The sequence below is a fragment of the Apostichopus japonicus genome, chromosome 17, assembly GCF_037975245.1.
Source record: "Apostichopus japonicus isolate 1M-3 chromosome 17, ASM3797524v1, whole genome shotgun sequence".
Lineage (NCBI taxonomy): Eukaryota > Metazoa > Echinodermata > Holothuroidea > Aspidochirotida > Stichopodidae > Apostichopus > Apostichopus japonicus.
The window spans coordinates 20,377,249-20,392,606 of NC_092577.1; positions in this window are offsets into that span (position 1 = coordinate 20,377,249).

The window sequence follows — 15,358 nt, forward strand, 5'->3', positions numbered from 1 at the left end:
CCCGACGACACGAACGTCAACTAGACCGCTGAGCACCACACGACTGAGGACGTCGCCCTTACCGCGAGCTCCTGGGATCTCATACCCCTGAGTATTCATACCCCAAACATGGCTTCTTTTCAAACCGATACCTCTAACATGCACCGGTTCGAGCGCACTCCAGTGTAAGATTACCGTCGCACAGGACATGACTTGCACCCTACCTCCTTCTCTGGGTGGGGGCTTCTCTGATGATCAGCGGAGCTCGCGCGCTTCTTCGCTGCCCTCGGCTCCCCCTTAGGTGCCACCCGCATTCCCTACCCGAACGCGGGGCAAGTTGCCCGCTTCTGCCCTGGGATAGATTCGGAGGAGTTAGTGGACGGTGCCTACGGAGCTAGGGCGCATTGCTAAAATATTCCAAATGTGTTAGGTAGATGGGAAATCCACGAATTCACGGAAGAAGCTCATGGTCTGAATGCTCCTGTCGATGGTGCTTGGTCTATTCATATGCAGTCGACAACTGTGCCTTAATATCGCCTGTCGTTTAATTCCGTGAATACCAAGTGAATCTCATTCAGACCCGTTCAAGTCTAAGAAACAGCATCAGGGAACAACGCAATGATGCAAGGTGCTTTTTACGTGACCCTCCATGCGGGATCCAACACGTCACGGCCAAACGGCACTACCCAAGGTACATATTAAAAAATATTACAAAATAAGTAGTTAACAGATGCATTAAAATGGGTGTCTACAAACCTAACATTTAAGACTTCTAAGACTCGCTGCACATTAAGAGCCAGTGAACTACAACACTAAGCCCCCCCCCCCCGCCCACCATAAACGACTACAAAACCAAAACCCAATCAAAACCGCACGTGCATGTAAGGTGGTTCACTGCCAGAAGGAACATGCACTGGGTGCACTGGGGATGTGGGAATATATATTTTTCGATGAGACAAATATTAATAATAACAAATATTACGAAAAGCTCATTAGTGCCAAAAAGAGATTAATATTATTAATTATTAATTCGTAATAACGAAATAATAATTCGTTATTACGAATGAATTCGTTTTTACTAAATAAGAATTGATAATTACAAATTAATAATTCGTAATGTGGTAAAAGCAAATTGCTTAACCAGTAATCAGCCTGCTATAATCGGTCGATATATTGTGTTTATCGAGCGAGAATCCTGATTTTCCTGAATTTTGAGAAGTTTGGCTGCCATAAGCATGCTTCTACTAACCCCCAAAGATTGAGTGCTGAGAACTTCTTGCACGTGCACTCTGACCAGATTGCTATCCGCCTACTGTACTGTACCAAAGATAATTCACATCTCATACAGCGTCAATGAAAGGTACCTATAGGGCCTCTTTGCTGTTTGACCCTTCGATGCTTAGATACTTTTTAAGAAAAAGTCGCCCAAGAAAGAACCTGGGCACGAAAACCAAACGACTGATCCGCTCTCAGCCCCAGTCCCCTTGCGTCGGAACTGTGACTGTGTGATCATCGTCGGGTGTGCATGACCATTCCCCTCGAAAGGGAACAGATACTACACATGATCTTAGCCAAAAGGTCGAGAAGCGATGCTTAGATAGCGGCTGACTATGGTGAACATCGTTCCAAACTCCTATATGGCAACGAGGTTTTATAATGACTTAAGTCGATGTAGTATCGATTGTTGTTCCAAATTTTTACTGCAGTTATGCTACAGTAGAAGTGAGCTACACTGCAACTGTGTTAGGCTAGGCCCATAGTGCCTTACATGCTTAGGTCTAAAAGTAAGGGCTAGCTGTAGCATAAGTTTAGCTAAGAAGGCTAAATCTCACTTCTCGCAATCTAACAATTTGCTAGGACAGTGATGTTAGCCGTCTGAAAGGTCATCTTCCACCAAGGACCATGGAGTTACGCATGAACCATTCCCGTGGAAATTTTTGAATTACCATAGGATATACACCATTTTCCAATGATTCGCATAAGGAAGTAACATTTCCCTATGGGGAGTTAACAAATCCCAATGGGATTTGATACATTCTGATGGGGAAGGGATAATTCCCAATGGGAATTGTTACTTGCTTATAGGGAAGTGGTCATTTCCCATGGGATTCGATAACTTGTCATGGAATTTCATACTGTTTCATCACAAATTTGTAAAGTTCAGCTGTTGGTACTATACTCACGTGGTCACTTGATTGAAGACATGAATTATCTCCCAGGTTATTATTGTAGGCCCAGTGGCTGTGGTACCATTCTGCTGCTAATACCAGAGAAATGACTTCCAAGACTTTGTAACTGAAATATTGTTTAGTTGCACACTGATGTAATACTTTTTCAATGGGACAAGCAATATGATATGTAAGTTCAGTTAGGTGACTGTTTGTACTTTCCACAGATCCCAACCCATCTTTCCATGTGTATGTCATATGTAAGTTTCATTTTTTTCAACAGCAGCTTTAAATCATGGAGAGACTGCGAGCATTTATGTTGAACAGGTGTATCGACGAGGATTGTGTCAAGAAGCTTGTAAATGCGAAGGTGTGTAGTAATAAATATTTATTTTATGCATTTTCTTCTTAATTTGTTATACATGGATCATGTTTTAGGCAAGTATAAAATTGAGAAATAAATTGAACACAAAGGGCAGCTCTCATAAGGCTTAAAGCATGGAAACATTTCATGTGCCCAAATTTTCATTCCTTGCCAAAGGCAAAAGTGCTTTTTACGTGCTAAGAAAAACGGACACCGGACCAAAGGTCAACCAAACCAAAAACAATCCCAGTCTGTAAAACAACTGAAAACCCATCAATCTGTCACTAACACAGCGTTTAACGAGACGCGAAAAGGACATGGACCCAACGGCTAACAGAAGTAAAACAAATAAAACACTTGAAACCGGCCCCAAAAAGCCAACCCAAAACCACAAAGAGAAAAAATAAAACCAACCTATATTATGTAACGACCACACAACCACCACACCTACCAACTAACTGACTCCAAATTTCATCCGGCGAACGCCGTCTGGATAGTAGACGACAGGCTTGCACCAGCGTCTACGAAAGGCAGTGTCGGGAAGCCGTGTATGGTCCGCCTCCATGCGCAACCTAATGTCATTTTGCAAGAAGGGGACACCATCCTCTGCCCTCCAGACGTCCCCATCGAAAACTAGACGGCATCTGCTGTTCCAGATGTGTCTCCTGATGACAGCGGCAAACAACAACAGCAGATCCCTAACCCAGGTTGGGCACACAGGGGGCAACAAACCATACAAAACGAAATCACTACTAATGGCCCACTGTGTGCAACCAATAACACCAATAACGAAGGCGTGAAACCAATCCCACACCAACCGGACAAAGGGACACTCCAGCAAAAGGTGTTGCATAGTCTCGATGGCTTTACAGCCCACACGGGGACAAATCCCATCACCTAATCGCCACCTGACTAGGCGAAAATGGTTAGTGATGAGGACCCCATGTGCAATCCTCCACGCCAAGTCCCGGAGACGGCTATCTAGTGACTTACAACACACAGACCGCCACACATTTGGAGAGATGGCGGTCCGGCAAGCCGACGGGCACACAGGCGCGAGCATTGAACGAAACAATGGTGGGTATAACACCTCCTCTTTGATTCTACGAAGAGAGTCACCAATCTGAGAATAGACCCCAGAAGGGCGTGTCGCCTTTGGCCGGTTATTGGAAAAGGATCCGGGCCAGTGGTGGCGAAACTGAAACCTAGTACCTAACAAAAAAAAAGCAAACGGAAACGAAGGATTTTCAAAAGCAACAAAAACACCTTTTAAGAGGAGAAAGCGCAGTTTAGATGGTAAGTGGACCAAACCAAGCCCACCGCTTAAGGGGGGTCTTATACAGAACGGTCCTTTTCACAAGGTTTGGTTTGCGCTTTCCCCAAATGAAATAAAAAATGATCCTCTCCAGTCGCACCAAGGCATGATCCGGTGCGGCGATCACCGTACCAGGATATCAAAGGAGAGGAACAATAAACCTATTAACAACTGTAACCTTCCCAGGGAGGGAGAGCCACCTGTGACTGAATGTGTCGAGCCTTTCCTCCACCTGATCAGCCTTCTCGGCCCAAGTGGTGGCCTCCGGGGCACCATAACCTAGCCAAATGCCATTTACCTTGATCATGACATCTGACCAAGTAGCCCTTTGGTCTTGGACTTGTTGAGTATGGCACCAGTAGCCTCTTGGAAGGTGGTCAAAACCTTCGATAAAGGCTTAAAGGAGGCGAGGTCCGACACAATACAAGTGACGTCATCGGCATACTGCACGCATTTAACTCTAGCCCCACCCGGTCGTTGAAGGGTCGAAATCCCAAGCATCTGTCCAGCGAGATACTGTGAGTTTCGATTAAGAGAACATACAACAACGGGGAGAGGGGACAACCCTGACGGACTCCCCTTCGAACCGGGAAGGGACCAGAAGTTAATCCGTTAACAGTGACAATGCTCGTGACATCCTTGTATAGTAACGAGACCCAACGAATATACACGGAGTTCAATCCGAAGGACTGTAAGGTTCTGAACAGGAAGTCGTGATGTACCATGTGAAAGGCCCTTTCCTGGTCCAATGAGACCAATGCCCATGGAAAATCACGAACTTCAACAAACTCGATGAAGTCTCTCATCAACATGAGGTTATGTTGAATACACTTGCCTCGCACAGCACAAGTCTGGAGAGGACCTACAATATCCGGCACCACGTCCGATAAGCGATTTCCTAATGCTTTGGCCAGGATTTTGTACTCCACATTTAACAGCGTTATTGGACGCCTATTTCTAGGGTCCAAAGGATCTCCCGACTTTGGGAGGAGAACAATATTTCCAACCCGCTGTGTTTGGCTCATGTAATTCAACTGGAAAGCACTAGCGAACACATCTCTCAAGTCCCCACCGAGGACGTCCCAGAAGGTCCTATACAACTCTGCAGGGAGGCCATCGGGACTTTCCCTTCTTCATCGCTGCTACCGCTGTCCAGAGCTCACCAACGGAGGGATTCGAGGTCAAGCTATCAATTTCACTCTCAGGGGGGGGGGGGGCTACAAGTTGGCTTTCGTGGAGTGCGGACGTGTTTTTCGCTCTCGCTCTTCATCTATTACAACTGTTATTGTACTGTGCTGTGCTATACTTCCCGCCAGGCGGGTGTGATAGCTTGTGTTCGTGTGTTTTCCTCAGTTCGTATATCGTTTGTAGTTTCTCTCCTGTCTCTAGTTTGTTTGTTTGTTACTCCCCTGTGGCCTAGCCACCTTCGGTATCGTGGCATCGCGCCGTCATTCTCGGATTGTTGAGTTGTCCTTCACCGGTGAACAAGCGGTTCCACTGGTGCAAGTTTGCAGTATTTTGAAGAGCAAGGGTGTTGTTGTGCCTGGAGAGGTTGATGCTTTGCAAGCTCTCCAGGGTCGTAATACTTACGTTTTACCAGTGACGTGGCCCGTCAGAAGGGTGTCACGTTGCTGAGTAACGTCGAGGGGATGACAGTTACTCCATACGAGCGATCCGTATGGGTATCTATCATCCACTTAGGACTAGAGGTGCGGCAGGAACTTGTCGTAACGGTTTTGGGTCGGTTTGGGGCTGTCAAGGCTGCCAAAATGTGCTCCTATGCACAGGCCCCTGGGGTGTTGAACGGGCACCGACAGGTTCGGATCGACCTGAAACAGGACATTCCCTCCTTCCTGTTTATAGCAGGGCATAAAGCCCACGTGCGGTATCCCGGACAGCCCCGTACCTGCTTCAGGTGTGGGGAGACCGGGTACGAAGCCAAGGGCTGCCCAAACAAGAAATGTGGGCGCTGCCTTCGTCTTGGGCATGATAACACCGCTTGCCCAAACGAGGTTGTGTGCTCACTATGTGGGAGGGACATGTCTTTCGAGCTTGTCCCTCCTCTTATGTCTCTAGGACTAAGAGTGGGGGTAAGTCGAGTTCCGACGCACCTACTGCTTCACGAGAGTAGGGGGAATATGGTGGGATTTTACCCTCCCGTGCACCTGGTTCACCCTCCCCCGTCGTTGCAGACCCCAACCCCGTGCCCGCACCGAGAAAGTCTCCACCAGCTTCCCCATCAACTGGTCCAGTTCCGTCCCCAGTCCGCCGCCGGTATCGCCAGATCCGGAGGCTTTGTCTGACGGAGACACGGTGGTCATCGATTCTCCGGAAGCTCTGTCTGACAGCGACTCCGGTGAATCGTTCATCAGCGAGCCGAAACGTGCCACTGGGACGAGCTGGTACGACGAGTTGGGGGAACCCTCTCTTAAAAGGTCGGTTTCAAGTGACGACTCGGACGACATGTCGTCTAGGGCGCGCTTGAAGCTTACGGAATCGTCTTCTTCGTAGTTTTGCCCCATTGCCCTCTCATGGCCCATACACTTTCAGTTGCCACTTTTAACGTCAATGGCATGAGGGATCATCGCAAGCGCAGTCACATTTTCCAGTATTGTAAATCAATGGAGGTCGACTGCGTTTGCCTGCAAGAAACACATATTTTCGAAGAAGATGTCCCTCTATGGGCTTATGAGTGGGGTGGTGAGCTGCATGCTTCGTTTGGTTCGTCTTCATCCTGTGGCACTGTCATCCTTCTGTCACCTCGTCAGGCGGGTTGTGCCACTAGGGTGGAGACGGATCACGAGGGCCGATTGGTTTGCATTCTATTCAAGTATCCACAGGGTAACATCTCCCTTTGCAATGTGTATGCTCCCAATCGGCCTTCTGCTAGACGAGATTTTTTTAACACGCTGCATTCCTTTCTTCCTGGTAGTGCACCATGTGTCTAGGTCGGAGACTTTAACTGGTCCCAGACTCGAGTCTTGACATACTCGGGACTTCTGTGTCTGCTAGTCCTGACGCTGGGATCACAGAGCTGGACAGATTCAGTTCGGCACATCTTTTGGCCGATGTGTGGAGGCATATGCGCACCCGTGTGGTCTAACGGAGAAGATGCCTCCAGGATAGATCGGGTGTATGCGCCCGTGAGTTTTAAATTTTCGGGTTGCGAGACGCTCAGCTGTCCGCTCTCTGACCATGACACTGTAGTAGCACGTTTTGCTTTGCCTTCCATTTTCCCGATCGGGCGGGGCCTATGGAAGCTTAACTGTCGGATTCTTGGCGAGGCAGTTCCGCCAAGGTTTCGAGACCAGGTACAAAGGATGGCAAAGATTGAAACCGGCCTTTGCCTCTACATCCCAGTGGTGGGATGTCAAGTTGCGCATCAAACGCTACGCAATTCAGTATTGCGTGACCCGCCGCGCACGGTGTCGAAGAGAAAAATTTTCGAAGCTGTGCGCGGAGGTGAGGTTTGGCGGCCCTTCGGCTGTCATCGTTTTGCAGACTTAACTAGATGAAAAGTACCACGGTGCCCGCGTCAGGGCCCGTGTCGAAGCCAAGGAGCGCCCTTCACTGAGGTTTTACCAGTCCGTAAGCTCATCGGCGGGTGACAGACGCGTCCCGTCTGTGCGCGCTACTGATGGGACCGTGGTTAGTGACCCTCACGGCATTGTCCGCGTATATAAAGATTATAATTCGAGCTTGTTTACGCGTGGCAATGCCGACTTGTCGGCACAGGCCGATATGTTGAGGGGAATGTTAAAACTGTTCCCCACGATGTCAATGATATTTTAGGGGCCGGAATAACCACTGTTGAGCTTTGGAGGGCGCTTTCGAAGATGAAGAATGGCAAGTCCCCGGGTTCGGACGGGCTTCCGAGGGAGTTCTACCGGGCCTTCTGGGCAATAATAGGACCCGACATCAGAGCCGCCTTCGAGGACGCCTTCGAAAACTGACTGTTAAACCAAAGTCAACGTCTGGGCATGATTACTTTGCTGCCCAAGTCTGGGACCCTTGGATCCTCATCACAAGCGTCCGATCACCTTGTTAAATGTGGACTGCAAGTTGCTGGCTATGCCACATCTTGTGCAGTGAAGCGTCATTGCATCCAGCAGAACTTGTGGGTGATGCGCGACTTGGCAGATCACGCTCAATAACAAAGTCGGTGTGCATTGGTGTCGGCTTTTTACGTGCTAAGAAACGGACACGGACCAAAGGTCAACAAAACCAAAAACAAACCCAGTCTGTAAAGCAACAACTGAAACCCATCAATCTGTCACTAACGCAGCGTTTAACGTGACGCGAAAAGGGCACGGACCCAAAGGCCAACAGAAGCAAAACAAATAAAACACTACAAACAGGCCCCAAAAAGCCAACCCCAAACCACAAAGAGAAAAATTAAACCAACCTATAATATGTAACGACCACACAGCCCCCACACCTACCAACTAACTCACTCCAAATTTCATCCGGGGAACGCCGTCCCGATAGTAGACGACGGGCTTGCGCCAGCGTCTACGAAAGGCAGTGTCGGGAAGCCGTACATGGTCCGCCTCCATGCGCAACCTGATGTCACTCTGCACGAGGGGGACAACATCCTCTGCCCTCCAGACGTCCCCGTCGAAAACTAGGCGGCATCTGCTGTTCCAGATGTGTCTCCTGATGACAGCGGCAAACAACAACAGCAGATCCCTAACCCAGGTTGGGCACACAGGGGGCAACAAACCATACAAAACAAAATCACTACTAATGGCCCACTGTGTGCAACCAATAACACCAATAACGAAGGCGTGAAACCAATCCCACACCAACCGGACAAAGGGACACTCCAGCAAAAGGTGTTGCATAGTCTCGATGGCTTTACAGCCCACACGGGGACAAATCCCATCACCTAATCGCCACCTGACTAGGCGAAAATGGTTAGTGATGAGGACCCCATGTGCAATCCTCCACGCCAAGTCCCTGAGACGGCTATCTAGTGACTTGCAACACACAGACCGCCACACATCTGGAGAGATGGCGGTCCGGCAAGCCGACGGGCACACAGGCGCGAGCATTGAACGAAACAATGGTGGGTATAACACAGAGGGGGCCACGTTCAGCAGAACATGTGGCCCACCCTCTTCTTTGATTCTACGAAGAGAGTCACCAATCTGAGTATAGACCCCAGAAGGACGTGTCGCCTTTGGCCGGTTATTGGAAAAGGATCCGGGCCAGTGGTGTCGAAAAAGAAACCCACCCCAGTACCTAACAAAAAAAGCAAAGGGAAACGAAGGATTTTCAAAAGCAACAAAAACACCTTTCAAGAGGAGAAAGCGCAGTTTAGATGGTAGGTGGACCAAACCAAGCCCACCGCTCAAGGGGGGTCTTATACAGAACGGTCCTTTTCACAAGGTTTGGTTTGCGCTTTCCCCAAATGAAATGAAAAATCATCCTCTCCAGTCGCACCAAGGCATGATCCGGTGCGGCGATCACCGTACCAGGATACCAAAGGAGAGGAACAATAAACCTATTTACAACTGTAACCTTTCCAGGGAGGGAGAGCCACCTGTGACTGAATGTGTCGAGCCTTGCCTCCACCTGATCAGCCTTCTCGGCCCAAGTAATGGCCTCCGGGGCACCATAACCTAGCCAGATGCCATTTACCTTGATCATGACATCTGACCAAGTAGCATCGAACGGGAGGGATTGGCCGCGCCAACCTCCCAATCGCAGCCCTTTGGTCTTGGACTTGTTCAGTCTGGCACCAGTAGCCTCTTGGAAGGTGGTCAAAACCTTCGATAAAGGCTTGAAGGAGGCGAGGTCCGACACAATACAAGTGACGTCATCGGCATACTGCACGCATTTAACTCTAGCCCCACCCGGTACGCTGAAGGGTCGAAATCCAAAGCATCTGTCCAGCGAGGTACTGAGCGTTTCGCTGAAGAGAACATACAACAACGGGGAGAGGGGACAACCCTGACGGACTTCTCTTCGAACCGGGAAGGGACCAGAAGTTAATCCGTTAACAGTGACAATGCTCGTGACGTCCTTGTATAGTAACGAGACCCAACGAATATATACGGAGTTCAATCCGAAGGACTCTTAAGGTTCTGAACAGGAAGTCGTGATCTACCATGTCAAAGGCCTTTTCCTGGTCCAGTGAGACCAGTGCACATGGCAAATCACGAACTTTAACAAACTCGATGAAGTCTCTCATCAACCAGAGGTTACGTTGAATACACTTGCCTCGCACAGCACAAGTCTGGAGAGGACCTACAATATCCGGCATCACGTCCGATAAGCGATTTCCTAATGCTTTGGCCAGGATTTTGTAGTCCACATTTAACAGCGTTATTGGACGCCTATTTGTAGGGTCCAAAGGGTCTCCTGACTTTGGGAGGAGAACAATATTTCCAACCCGCTGTGTTTGGCTCATGTAATTCAACTGAAAAGCGGTAGCGAACACATCTCTCAAATCCCCACCGAGGACCTCCCAAAAGGTCCTATAGAACTCTGCCGGGAGGCCATCGGGACCGGGGGACTTTCCCTTCATCATCGCTGCTACCGCTGTCCAGAGCTCACCAACGGAGAGATTCGAGCCCAAGCTATCATTTTTACTCTCAGTGGGGGCCTTGTCTATACCAGACAACAAGTCCTCCTGGAGATCCTCGCTAACAGCAGCCCTGGAGTACAGGTTCGAAAAGAACGACCCAAATACCCCCCTAGGACTGCCTGCGGGCTCTCCACGACGACCCCACCAGGATGACACACTGCCCTTATTCTGCGGTCAACCACAGACTTGGTGTCGTCCCGGTAAAAACGATAGTGGGCTTCTCGTCCGCCTCAACAAACTGGATTCTGGCACGCACTCGAGCTCCGTGCAGTTTCTCATCGAGAAACACTCCAAGTGCATGCAGATCAGACGATGAACCATCCCTTGCTCTATTGCACAAGGAATGGAACTTGAATCTCCGTTGGTGAGCTCTCTCAACACAATACCTGATTGCGAACTGCTTGATGAGGGACTTGACCTCGTCCCACCAGACTAACGCATTGGGAAAAGCAGGCTTGAGGGACTGCCATCCTCTGTACTTCTCGACAAATTGCTCCTTGAAGTTTTGCTCTTTAACAATTTCCGTGTTCAGCCGCCAAAGTCCCTTCTCCACATGAAAGGACTCCGGCAGCTGCAAGCGCAAAACAACAGCGTGATGATCAGATAAAGGACATGAAATAATCGAGCACCGAGATCGAGGAAACTGGCGCGGGGCATAAAACCTGTCGAGTCTGGATGAAACTGTTCCATCTGGTTTATGCCACGTACAAGTAACCACCTGGGGATTTTGGGACCTCCAAACATCCACAAGATCTCGGTGCTTGACAAACAAGCCTAGCTCAATCATGCCGGTGGTACAATTGGGGGACTCTTTCCTCGAACGTCTATCTAACGCAGAGTGAGGGACACAGTTAAAGTCCCCCCCAACGATACAATTTGCCTTACCCGGTACAAAGGATGGCAACACCGTGAAGAAATTTTTCCTACATGCTGGCCGGTTGGGGGCATACACATTGCAAACCACCAACTCACCCCGCGTGAGCCTTAAGTGTATGCACACCACCCGACCTTCATGGTCTTTCTCCACTTTTCCCACACAATGACACAGTTTTGGGGACACCAAAATGACAGTCCCGCAAGATGCCCCTGATCCAAAGGAGGCATAAAGGCCTCCTCCCCACTCCAAGGACCAAAGATGAACATCACTCTCACAAGATATGTGGGTCTCTTGCAAAAGGACCACATCCACTTGGAGCAACTTGCAGAACTGTAAAATCCGTCGCCTTTTTTGGGTACCCCTCATCCCATTTACATTAAGGGTGACGAGGGATAAGGTGTCTGGTGTCATAACCTGCGATGTTTTCCCAATACGGCTCTTTTCAGGCCCTTAGCGGTGTTTCCCCTTTTCCTACGACCTAGCAGACCTTTTAGCTCCTCGTCACAAGGAACAGGAGATCCACTAGCGACCATCGTGTCCGGTATAGTAGAAGCGACTGCGGGCAGGGTGGAAGGGCCGCTCGAGTCAGTGAGATCAGTGGCGTGTTTTGTCTCATCAAACCAATCGGAGGACTCCTTAGCCACAACTACTAAGGCGGAAGCACAGTCCTCCATTGGCGAGTCCGAATCTGAGCCACTTAATGTCTCTTGGGCCGGTTGACTCGAGGGCCGACTAGTGTCACCGATAGCGGGCGTAGCTACCGGTGAACCAGTACAAGCGGCATCCTGCTCCGCATGCCACTCCGCTAATACCATCTCCGCCGTTTTGTCCTGCTCCGCCTTAGTGGGCAGGCTGGCAGTCTCGGCCGGAACGGCAACTTCCTCCAGGGACGAGGTGGAACACGAAGGGGAGTTGAAAACCTCCACCGGGGCGCTAGTGTCGGACACTGGTGCGATGAGAGGAGCATCAGGTGATACGGTTTGAAAGGCCGGGACGGGACCGCTTCAACCACGCCCGTAGCCACTCTCGCGGCGTATGAGCGGTCTGGGCATAAACGAGCGAGATGGCCCGTTTTCCCACACGAGTTACATATGATATCCCCTTTACACTCGGCCAGGGTATGCCCAACCTGTAAACAGCGGCTACACCGCTTGTTCGGGCACAACCTGGCCTCATGCCCTTCCAGCCCACACCTCCAACAAGTGCGAGGCTGGCCCGGGTATGCAACGTGGGCTCTGTGCCCATTAGCCCACAAGGTAGAGGGGATATCGGACTTGAGTTGTAATCTAACTCGTCTGGTCCCGGTCTTTAAACCCTTACATTCAAGGAATTCCGGCTCCTCGTAGCCGGTTACTTTCCCAAAACGCCCCAGTGTCCGCACGACAATCTGTTCAGACATGTCCAGAGGGAGATGGAGGACTGTCACCCACACCGAACTGTCATACGGTGTGACTTTCAGTCCCTCGACTCCCTCCAACACATGGACGCCTCGGACGCGGGCAGCCTCCGAGGTAAAACGAACATCAAAACAATTCATACCCCGGAGAGGTTTACGCTGAAGCGCGTCAACCTCTCCAGGGACTTTTAAACCAACAGAACGCAAAAATGAAAAAACTTGTCCGGGGACGACCTTAGCCTCCCCCGAAAAACTCAACAATACGATTTTGCTGTCACGGCGAGCCGCCATGACAGCTAGGGGTGTGGCAAAGCCACGCACCTATACAAAAACCAAAACGAAGCAAACCCAAAACACACAAACTGCAAAACTAAGGAAAGGCCAACGTAAAAACACAAAAAGGTGTGGTGAACGAAAAGTGGAGAGCAGCCGAAAACACGTCCGCACTCCACGAGAACTGAACTGAAACTGCATTGGTGTCTCTTGACCAGCAGAGAAGGCCTTTGACATGGTGGATCGCGGTTTTTTAATGAACGTTAAAGATGCATCCAACATTTCGTAAATGGATTTCTGTTTTGTATCAGGAAAGTTTCAGTTCTGTAATCGTAAATGGGTTTTGTTCGGAGGTTTTTGACGTAGAGAGGGGGGTGCGCCAGGGGTGCCCTCTGTCTCCATTGCTTTATGTTTTGTTTAGCGAGTCGCTCTCTCGTCTTTTGGAAAGGGACTCCAGACTTGCCCCATTCGTTGTGCCAGGGGGTGCCAAAGTGAAATGCATTCAATATGCTGATGACGTCACGTGTGTTGTTTCGAGTCTGGGCTCCTTTCGTGCCTTCTCGCAGGATTTATTAATCTTTTAGAGAGCTACCGGGCGAAGTTGAATCCGGATACTAGTCGGGCCCAGAGTCAACCGGCCCAAGAGACATTGAGTGGCCCAGATTCTGACTCGCCAATGGAGGACTGCACTACAGCCTTATTAGTTGTGGCTAAGGAGTCCTCCGATTGGTTTGATGAGACAAAACAGGCCACTGATCTCATTGACTCGAGTGGCCCTTCCACCCTACCCGCAGCCGCTTCCGCTATACCGGACACGATGGTCGCTAGTGGACCTCCTGTTCCTGACAGGGAGGTCCACTCGATCAAGGTTCACGAGGAGTTAAGAATACTGTTAGGGGCTTGAAAAGACCCGTATTGGGAAAATTTCGCAGGTAATGCGCAAGCCTGTCGTCTGCTATCGGGACGGCGTACCCCGGATGAATTTTGGAGTTAGTTGTTATGTGTGGGGTGTGGGGTTTTGTGTGGTCCTTACATAATATGGGTTGGGGGTTTCTGTTTGTGGTTTGGTGTTGGCTTTTTGGGGCTGGTTTGTGGAGCTTTATTGTTTTGGTTCTGTTAGCCTTTGGATCCGTGTCCTTTTCACGTAACGTTAAACGCTATTTTTATACATTTGTGGGTTAGTGAGAGATTTCTGTTTGTGGGTTTTTGGTGGTTGTTAAACAGACTGGGATTGTTTTTGGTTTTGTTGACCTTTGGTCCGTGTCCGTTTCTTTGCACGTAAAAAGCAATCCGGAAAAGACAAAGGGCCTTCGTCTTGGTAGGTGGAGAAACAGACTCGCCATTCGGTGCGTCGTGGTTGGATCAAAATTAATGGTATATGATTCGGCTACAATGCACCTTGTGATGTCACCTGGAACGAGAGGGCTGAGGTATTTGAGAGCAGGCTCGAAACTTTTGGCACCCGCTGGCTTTCGATCTTGGGGAAAGTCACCGTTATTAATCGTTTTGTTTCGCCAATCTTGTGGTACGCGTCGCGTCCTGGTGCGGTTGGAGAGCGATGTTTTCATTCATTTGGTCGGGTGGTACAGAGCTGGTCAAGAGGGCGGTATTGTACCAAAAACTGGGAAGTTAATTAACATATTTGTTATTTAAACAATTGTTTGTAGCGGTGACTGACCCAGGGTTGCCTTGTTCATATTTTGTACGTTTTTGGGGCGGATTACACCTGCGTCGATGGGTCCCGGCGCTGTTTAGCAACAGAGAACCGCATAGTAGTACTCCAAACAGGGTGGTGCGTGTCATTTGCTCCGCTCTGATTGAGTTGCCCCCTGTTGACCTGTGACAGCCGGCCCTCGTTCACAGTTCGTTGCGGGATAGAGCCTTGAATGCAATTTTTGTACAGGGACGTCATTCTGCCGAAGTATGGCGCGTTCGGTGCATTCGAGGCTGAGTAGTTGCAGGCTCCGTGATCTTGCATGGAGAATTCCACACGGTGCCTTGATGACCAACCTTAAAAGGTATCATTGGCGATTGGGTGATGGACTGTGCCCAAGGACCGGCTGTTGCTTTGTTTTAAACTTATGGGAGTGGTTCCAGACCTGGTCCGACCGTGTAACGGGAGACCGTTCATGGTCGGTAGGACAGGGCTTTATATTATATGGGGTAGACCCTCCAGTTTGTTCGATTGCTGTATTGCATCGCATTATTTTTGTTTGCTCTATTGTGAAAAAACATGTTTGGCGGAATAGATGTGATGTGGTTTTCAGGGGGAAGGTTGCCAGTTGGCAGGCAGTCCCAGAGGCGGTGAAGTCGGACATTCGCCTTCATGTTGAAGGCGATTTTCGCCGTTTATCTGGGACTGCCTTTTTTGGACGCTGGTGTGCTGGGGAGGGG